The 8251-nt window shown below is 53.0% G+C and overlaps 1 pseudogene; it reads left to right on the top strand.

Moving 5' to 3' along the window:
• The first annotated feature begins 1669 nt into the window (after positions 1-1669).
• On the top strand, positions 1670-2930 carry LOC142051002 (olfactory receptor 14C36-like; annotated as a pseudogene).
• Positions 2931-8251: the final 5321 nt, after the last annotated feature.

The following is an 8251-nucleotide window of genomic DNA, read 5'->3' on the forward strand; positions in this document are numbered from 1 at the left end:
AATGCACTGAGCTGTGTGGGTGACCCATACGTGAGGTAGAGGGAAAAATGCAGGTGGCGGTTCCTGATGTGCCTGTTGGTTCAGGTCACTCACTCCTGGGCCGTGCATCACCCGGCGTGGTTCAAGAGCAGGCTTATCCCACAGCAGCCATCGGTGTGGTGTGCCTTGCTCTCGAACTTGGTTTAAACCCAGACGAAACCATGGATTATTAGTGCAAGCCTGATTGCTGGTAGTTTGATACTACAATTGTAATGTTAATAGGCAGGAAGAGAAGGATGCAGGAAGTCGGTGTGTGACCGGCTCAGGGAAGAGCCCATGAGCGACGATCGGGTATGGTGCGAACAGAGGCTGGGTGCCCGTTGTGCGCCAAGAGCTCTTCAAAGCCCCCCGCACTCGGGAGAACCACAAGCAGTGCCAGGTGGGATTAGCACAAAGTGATGCTACATGGAGTAAATGGGTCGCACTGATCACCCAGCGGGCTTGAATAGGAAACCCCAGTCGCCCAGGAGTCTTGGAAGTGACCATGGACTGGGCAGAGGGCAAAGGCTTTGGAATATCCCCAGAGGAGGGGGTGCCACGTGCTGAAGAGGCCCCACTGTGGAACAAACTGCCAGAAAATGAGCAGCAGTGTGCCCTGCTCACTGATGGGTCCTGTCGCCTTGTGGGGAAGCATCGGACGTGGACCATCGCTGCATTCGTCCTTGTTTCTGCACTAGCCTGTGATATTGTTCCTCTTATCTAGTTCTTGCTGTCAGGCTCTTCGGGGCATGGGAGTTGCAGCAGCCAAGTCAGGCCCTGATCTTATGATTCCTCCCATGCAAGTGTCTCCATGGGAATGAGGTGCCCACGCTCTTCTCTAACTGTGGGGCTGTGGGAAAAGCAGTCTGTGTGGCTGGGGAACGAGCTGTGTGCCCGTGACTGAGCTCTCTTCAACAGGACAGTTGGGCATCTCCTTGGGGTATCCTTCCAACCTCCAGCTTCGGGTCTCCTTGGCAAGATTTGGGTGCTGAGACCTTGCTCAGATACCTTAAGTAAGGTTGAGACATTTAGTGAACCCTCAGCTCTCAGCAGTGTCTGGTGTCTGTTCAGGGTAACATGGGAGTGCGATTGGTCTCTGACACCCAAAGGTGTCAGTGCAGGGCACTTGGGAATAAGCCCTTCCAGCAAACCTCACTTTGCCGTAAGCCACAGTGAATCCCTTTGCCTCTTAGGCAGGTCTCACAGTCAATAACTCCATGTGCAGCAGAAATGCAGGAACTTCTGACTTCAGAGAACCAGACATGGCATGTGAAGAAAATTAATAAGCGTCCTTTCTTATACTCACTTTCCTTAGCACTGGAGTGGAGATGCGAACAAGCCCTTCTGCGATTGGAGTGGTTTTGTCTGACAAATGCTGAATATCCAGCCTGTTTCCCCGCCACATTCCCACGTACCCTGTGCAGCAGGGCAGGGATGACTCCTCGAGAGGCCACACCCAGAGTTCTGGCTGCTCAGCCAGCACACAGTGAAGCTCAAATCAGGGACCTGAATGAAACTTTCCCCAGAGGTATAAAAAGTTTTGCGTGACACAGTGGGAGGATCTAAAAGAAATGGCATAGTTTTTGCTCAGAGAAACCTGTCTTAACTTGTCTTTGTCTTTTCCTATAGGACCCATACCCAGAGGCAGCAGATGTCGAACAGCAGCTCCATCACCCACCTCCTCCTCCTGGCATTTGCAGACACGCGGGAGCTGCAGCTCCTGCACTTCTGGCTCTCCCTGGCCATCTACCTGGCTGCCCTCCTGGGCAATGGGCTCATCATCACCGCCACCGCCTGCGACCACCGCCTCCACACCCCCATGTACTTCTTCCTCCTCAACCTCTCCCTCCTCGACCTGGGCTCCATCACCACCACTCTCCCCAAATCCATGGCCAATTCCCTCTGGGACACCAGGGACATTTCCTACATGGGATGTGCTGCACAAGCCTTTCTGTTTGTCTTTTTAATGTCATCAGAATTTTTTCTCCTCACGGTCATGGCCTACGACCGCTACGTGGCCATCTGCAAACCCCTGCACTACGGGACCCTGCTGGGCAGCAGAGCTTGTGTCCAAATGGCAGCAGCTGCCTGGGCCACTGGGTTTCCTCTATGCTCTGCTGCACACAGCCAGTACATTTTCACTCCCCCTCTGCCAAGGCAATGCCCTGGAGCAGTTCTTCTGTGAAACCCCCCAGATCCTCAAGCTCTCCTGCTCGGACACCTACCTCAGGGAAGTCGGGATTCTTGTGGTTAGTGCCTGTTTAGTGTTTGGCTGTTTTGTTTTCATCCTTTTCTCCTACGTGCAGATCTTCAGGGCCGTGCTGAGGCTCCCCTCTGAGCAGGGACGGCACAAAGCCTTTTCCACGTGCCTCCCTCACCTGGCCGTGGTCTCCCTGTTTATTGGCACTGGCACATTTGCCTACCTGAAGCCCCCCTCCATCTCCTCCCCATCGCTTGACCTGGTGGTGGCAGTGCTGTACTCGGTGGTGCCTCCAGCAGTGAACCCCCTCTTCTACAGCATGAGGAACCAGGAGCTCAAGGATGCAGCCCATTAAGGAAGTGATTTCATGGATATTTGTCAATATCAATAAACTTTCCATCACTCTCCAAAAATGACATTTAGTGTATCCCAATGAAGACCTTTACTTTGTTTACTGATTTTTTTTTTTTAGCTCTACCTGTTCTATTATTTATTGTTGTTACGTTACTACATAATCGATTGTATTCATCTTACCCTCCTTATAAATGAACCTATCCCTGTCTATTACCTCAAACCTGCATTGATGTTTTTTGTAGTGCCTTTTCAGAGCTGACACTCTCACAGCATCTCTGTAAGAAAATGATGCCTCCATCAGGCAGGACCTCAAGATTTGGCTGTTCTTCCAAAGCTGATGTCAACAACAGGCCCAGGAATTTCCCCCCAAAAGGGCCTGAGCAGAAAGCTCATCGTCACCTTGGTGGCTGCTAGAGATCAAGGGTTGGGTTTAGGACACAGTCCTTGTTGTCAATTGACAGAGGAGGCAGTGAATGCTCACTGAGACACTGCCATACTGCGCCATCCCAGTGCGTGGCAGGGCAGAGGCATCCTCCAGGAGAGGAATGTGGAGCTGCCTCCAGCGCCCGCAACACATGCATGGACCGTGTCACTGACTGGAGCCCCGCAAAGTGAGAGATCGCCCAAGGGGGAGTCAACCATAGGGAAAGCATTAAATCAACGTGCAAGACACAAAATTATCTTTCTTAATGCGGTAGGTATGATGGAAATGTTGAGAAGATTAAAAAAAAAATGAAGCAACAAAGAAATAAAATGAAAGATGTAGAGAGGAGGAAGTGTCCTCTTGCAACCTGAAGCTTCAAACATTGTTGATGTTGCTATCCTCCTTGCTTTGTTCTGTCTTGTTTTAATATCCTGATCTGTGGGGGGATTTCGTGTACTGCCTTTGTTTGCAAAGGCAAGTGATCCTAGGATTGGGCTGGGATGCAGTTACAGGGACACGGGCACGTGGTGCCAGTGTAGGTGTCCTGGGACCCTCTGCCCAGGCTCCAGCTGCCGCTTCCGAGGGCCTCTCGTCTCCAGCAGGTTCCCTGTGACAGCTGCCAGTGCCAGGCATGGACTGCAGAGACACTGGCTCCTCCAGAGGCAGCGCTGGATACTCACAGTCAGACAGCGGAGCGCTGCCTGGAAACCAGAGAATTTCTGACACGTGTTTCAAAGGATGAGCATGACCTCCTCAGCTGAAACAACTGAATACTTGCAATGAAATGTCAGTGTTTCCCCATGGTTTCTCGAAATGGGGAGTTTTCAGGATGTGCATTAATAGCAAGAGCAGAGCTATTGACCTTCCACTAGACTTGCATTGTCAGTGCTCTGTCTATTAGGCTGTGCATTTCATCTCCCTCATCTTTCATGCATTCCCACCTGTCCTACCTAAACTGACCACGTCTGATGTCACCTTTCCAGCAGCCCATCTGCACATAAACACTTGCAATTGCTCTCCAGATTTCGCTTCCCCTCACTCTTTGCTCATTCAGGCACCTCTCAAATACACAGCTGCTGTTTTGAGCAGAAGGGAGTTAAAGGCTGCCTATTGTTCCATAGTCTTTCTAAATGTGTCTTTAGTGAACTCTTTAATTGTGTTTTTTTATCATATCTTTTCTGTCAAAAACATTTCCTGCATGATTTTGCCTTGTGGAAGGTGAACCTCATTTGTGGCAGCTTGTACTTGGCATACAATTGAGGGGTGGGTTTTACTTCAATGGTGAACCTTATCGGTTTTACTTTGTTTGTTCAAAAAATAAGAACCATCCCCCTTTGCCTTTGTGCAGCCTGTTCTCAAAGGAAAGCAGGTGGGAGCTGGCATGAAGGAGCTGCAAAACCCAGCTGCAGAGACCAGTGGAGCAGTCTGATGTAAGGAAAAGCAACACAAGACCCAGGTGCCTGACGAGAGACATGCTGGGGCTGGGGAGGTGCGGTGGGAGGTTGTCCTTACTGTGTCAGACCTGAAGGGACAGCTTCTCTGACCAGTCCAGATCTTCCTAGGAGAGACCCTGGGTCAGTATCTATTGGAGAGTGCTGCCATCGCCTCTTCTCTAAACTGAAAAATATTAATCTACACCCTTTAAAATAAAAAGTCCTTTTTATTAGAAGCTCCTTGAAACCTTTCTCCATAAGTCACTAGGAAACTTCTCTACTTCACTGTACAAGACTTGAAGTAAATTAGAGGAAGAAATAGAACTCGTTTGGGCTTTCTTTATTTTAATGAGCCCCATCGCGTCTTTGGTGCCGAGTCCTTCAACCTTGGGACTGAGAGGAGATTGCGCAAACCTTTCCTTAAGTTAAAGTCAGAAAAAAACCCTGAAGTGTCTTGAAGTAGGACCGAGTCCCTCTGAGGAGGGCCATTTCTGAGAAAGGCTCCCCAGGGACTCGTTAGGGCAGATAGCTGGAAGCCGTGACTCCAGGGAGGCCAAGGTAATGTGCCGGCAGGTCGGATGCTGGGAAAACCCTGGCTTTGCCTCATGAAGCAGAAAGGCCAAGCTCTGAGCCCCAGCCCCGGGGAAGGCAGATCCTGTCCCTCACACAGCGCTCAGGGCCCTTCCTGGGGCAGGGGGCTGTGGGGTGTGTGATGCTGAGTGAAGGACAAGGGTATGGCAGCGCCCAGCCTCACTGGGGTGTGCAAGGAGGCGAGGAGGCCCCCGTGCCTGAGGACAACGTGTCTCCTCATAGGCCTTGCTGGCAGAGACACTTGCCAGAGCCACGGGGACAAAGCCTTGGGTTCTCCTGGCAGCTTCCAGCCTTGCCAGCGCTCTTTGCCTTCTCTACCAGAGCTTCTCCTGTGCTGTCCCACAGCTGCTTCTTCTTCCCTGCACGCTGGAGACACCCCCCTCGCTTCCCCACCTTGCTCTCACCTGCCATTGCCGTACAGTCACTGACGTCTGTCTGTCCTCATGCTCTGTTCTGTGAGACACAGAGACAGACTGATCCCATCCTCCTTCGGGAGGACTTCATGTACCACAGCACGACCCTTTGAGGGACATCTCTTCCTCCTCATGGCCACTCCCCACCTCCCAGGCTGCCCTGTGTGGCAGTGCTGCTCTCTCCTGCTCTTCCCTCCCTCCAAGGAAAGCTCCACCACCTGGGAAACCACCCTTCAAGCAGGCGTCCCAGCGCGGCAGCCTTCCCATGGCCTTTCCCCTGAGCACCGTCATCCCCCCAGGCTGCCGCCCTTCAGATTCTCCATAGACACGGCCAAGCTGCGTGCCTGCTGCTGCCCCATCAGGCCCCCGGGCAGAGAGACACGACACCCAGAACACAAGCCCCCTTCGTGCAGTGAGCCCGGCTCCTTCGGCAGAGGGGATCTCACAGTCACTGTGCCAGCCAGGTGCCTCCTGCCGGCCTCTCGGAGATGCTGGCAGGTGTCAGCTTACAAGCCCATACCCCAGCCATGGGTCAAGGGCTGACCCACCGGCTCTTTCAGAAAGAAGTGACCTCACAGTCCCTTTCCCAGCCACGGTCCTGCTCTTGGCCTGTCACCTCCAGAGGCACAAGTGACCTCACAGACCCCTTCACAGCCTTTGGCTTCCTCCTGGATTGGGAGTTCCCGAGACACAACTGACCACACAAGATGTACTCAACTGTCACCCTCCTTGTGGCCCTGTAGCCCAGTACCTGACCAGATAAAAGTAAGCTTCGTTCATCAAATTTATCAGAGGGATTTCCTACCAATACTTTGAGTGGAAAAAGGTTCCTCAGAGGAACTGCTGTATTTATACTGGTGCGATTTATATCTCTACTTCTGCCCCGCGGTTCTTTCTTCTTCCTCTGTCTCTTCTGTCTTCAAAAAGCTCTCCAATGACAAGAGAGTCTTTGAATGAGAGAATAACTGAGGTTGGAAAGACCCCTGAACACCATTGTGCTGGGTGTCGCTCAGATGGAGCGAACTTCTCCAATAACAGCCCATATACTGCTGTGCTACATACTCGTGGCTAGAACAGTGTCGATCACACTAGAGTTGACTATGCGAGATGGATCAAGGTCTTCCTGTAACTTGGCATCATCCACAAGGAGTTGAAAATGTGTTTTGTCCCATCCTACAGAGGGATACTAAAAAGGTTCCACATGGGGGTCAAGGGCTGGTCACTGAGGGAAGCAACCAGTAAGTGTCTGCCAGGAGGACGTTGTACTATGGATGATATTTGACCCTCACCATTCAACCAACTTCCCACCCACCACATACTCCACTTCTTCAGTCCAGCTGTCAACAAGCTGTCAAGTGTGTCCCTGCCCACATCCTTTCTGCCCCACAGGCTGTAGGTGAGAGGATTGAGCAGGGGCGGGGATGGTGTTGGAAAAGGGCATCGTCAGACTGTGTCAGGGGGGCTGTTCTGGGCATCACTTAGACAACGATGAGAGAGGCTGTAGAAAAGAGTGGCACTAGTGAGGTGAGAGGAGCAGGCGGAGAAGGCCGCCTGCGTGCCCAGCTGGGCAGGAGGGCTGCCCCAGGGTGGCAGCGCTGGTGCACACAAGGGATGCCGGCGTGAACAGAAACTGGGAGACTGGGCCTAAGCACCAGGTTCTGAAAGCAGAGAGCAGGAGTGTCATGGTTTCACTGCAGGAGAGTTCCAGCACTGGGGCAAAAACCACAGAAGAAATGGTTCAGTACATCGGGGCAACAAACCTTCATCCAGCCCAGGCACTCTGCAGCCCCTCGTGCCAAACTTGCTCCCCAGCACGACAGGAGAGGATTGGCCCAGGGGCTCCTCAGGCATCTCCTGCTACCCCAGGGACAGGGCAGCCTGCCCCAAAGGATGTCTCTCTCCATGCCTCATGGGCACACACACAGTGCCCTGCTCCTCTCCCAGCACAGCCCATCTCCCCACAAGATGCCTTTTCCCAGCTAAGCACACCTGTGCTGGCCAGGCCGCCCATTCCTGCACCCTGCCCCCATGCTCCCCACAGACCCCGAGCTGGTGGTGCTGCTCTGCAGAGAAAGTGGGCTGTGGTTCACTGAGGGTAAGACAAATCACCCACCAGGCTCCTTTCCCTGTGCCTGCTGTGTCCCCTGGGCTCGCTGAGCTCCTGTTTGCCACTTCACACCCAGATTTAGCATATTGTTTCTGGGTGACACCGTGCTGGACAGGCTGGTGCTCAGTGGGGTCCATTCACTGCCAACTCCCTGGCACACGCTGTCCCTCCCTGCACATCCCCTCTGCTCTTCTGGCAGCTCCCAAGTCCCTCCAGAAAAACATTCACCTGCCACCAGCCCTGTCACATGCTCCAGAGCCCCAGGAGGGTCAGTCAGAGACCATTCACCACCTGCATGGGTGCTGGCCACCAACAAGCAGCACCTGAACCAGCCCTCAGTCCCTTGAAGGCTCTACTGGGACCATGACCTCATCACACTGAGCCCATGGAGAGCAAGCAAAACAATGAACCGATTCCTTGGGCATGCTCTTGAGAGCATTCTTGGGCCTGCTCTTGAGAGCAACTCTGGAAGAAGAGATAAGCCTTCAGGTACTGCACTCAGGAGATGCCCTTTCCTGATGGAAACGGTGTTGTGGTGTTATGTGCCTTCCTGAACTCACAGCACTAGAACACAGCAGGACCGTGACCAATCTCCAAGAGCACTCAGGCCTTACACCCGCTCAGCAGCTCAGGAGGAGAGTGTGGATGTGGGAAGAGAGCAGCTCTGAAAAGACCAAGAGCTGCTGCTCCCTGGCAGTGCTGCTGTGCCGG

Source organism: Phalacrocorax aristotelis, unplaced genomic scaffold (assembly GCF_949628215.1).
Source record: "Phalacrocorax aristotelis unplaced genomic scaffold, bGulAri2.1 scaffold_119, whole genome shotgun sequence".
NCBI classification, from domain to species: Eukaryota; Metazoa; Chordata; class Aves; order Suliformes; family Phalacrocoracidae; genus Phalacrocorax; species Phalacrocorax aristotelis.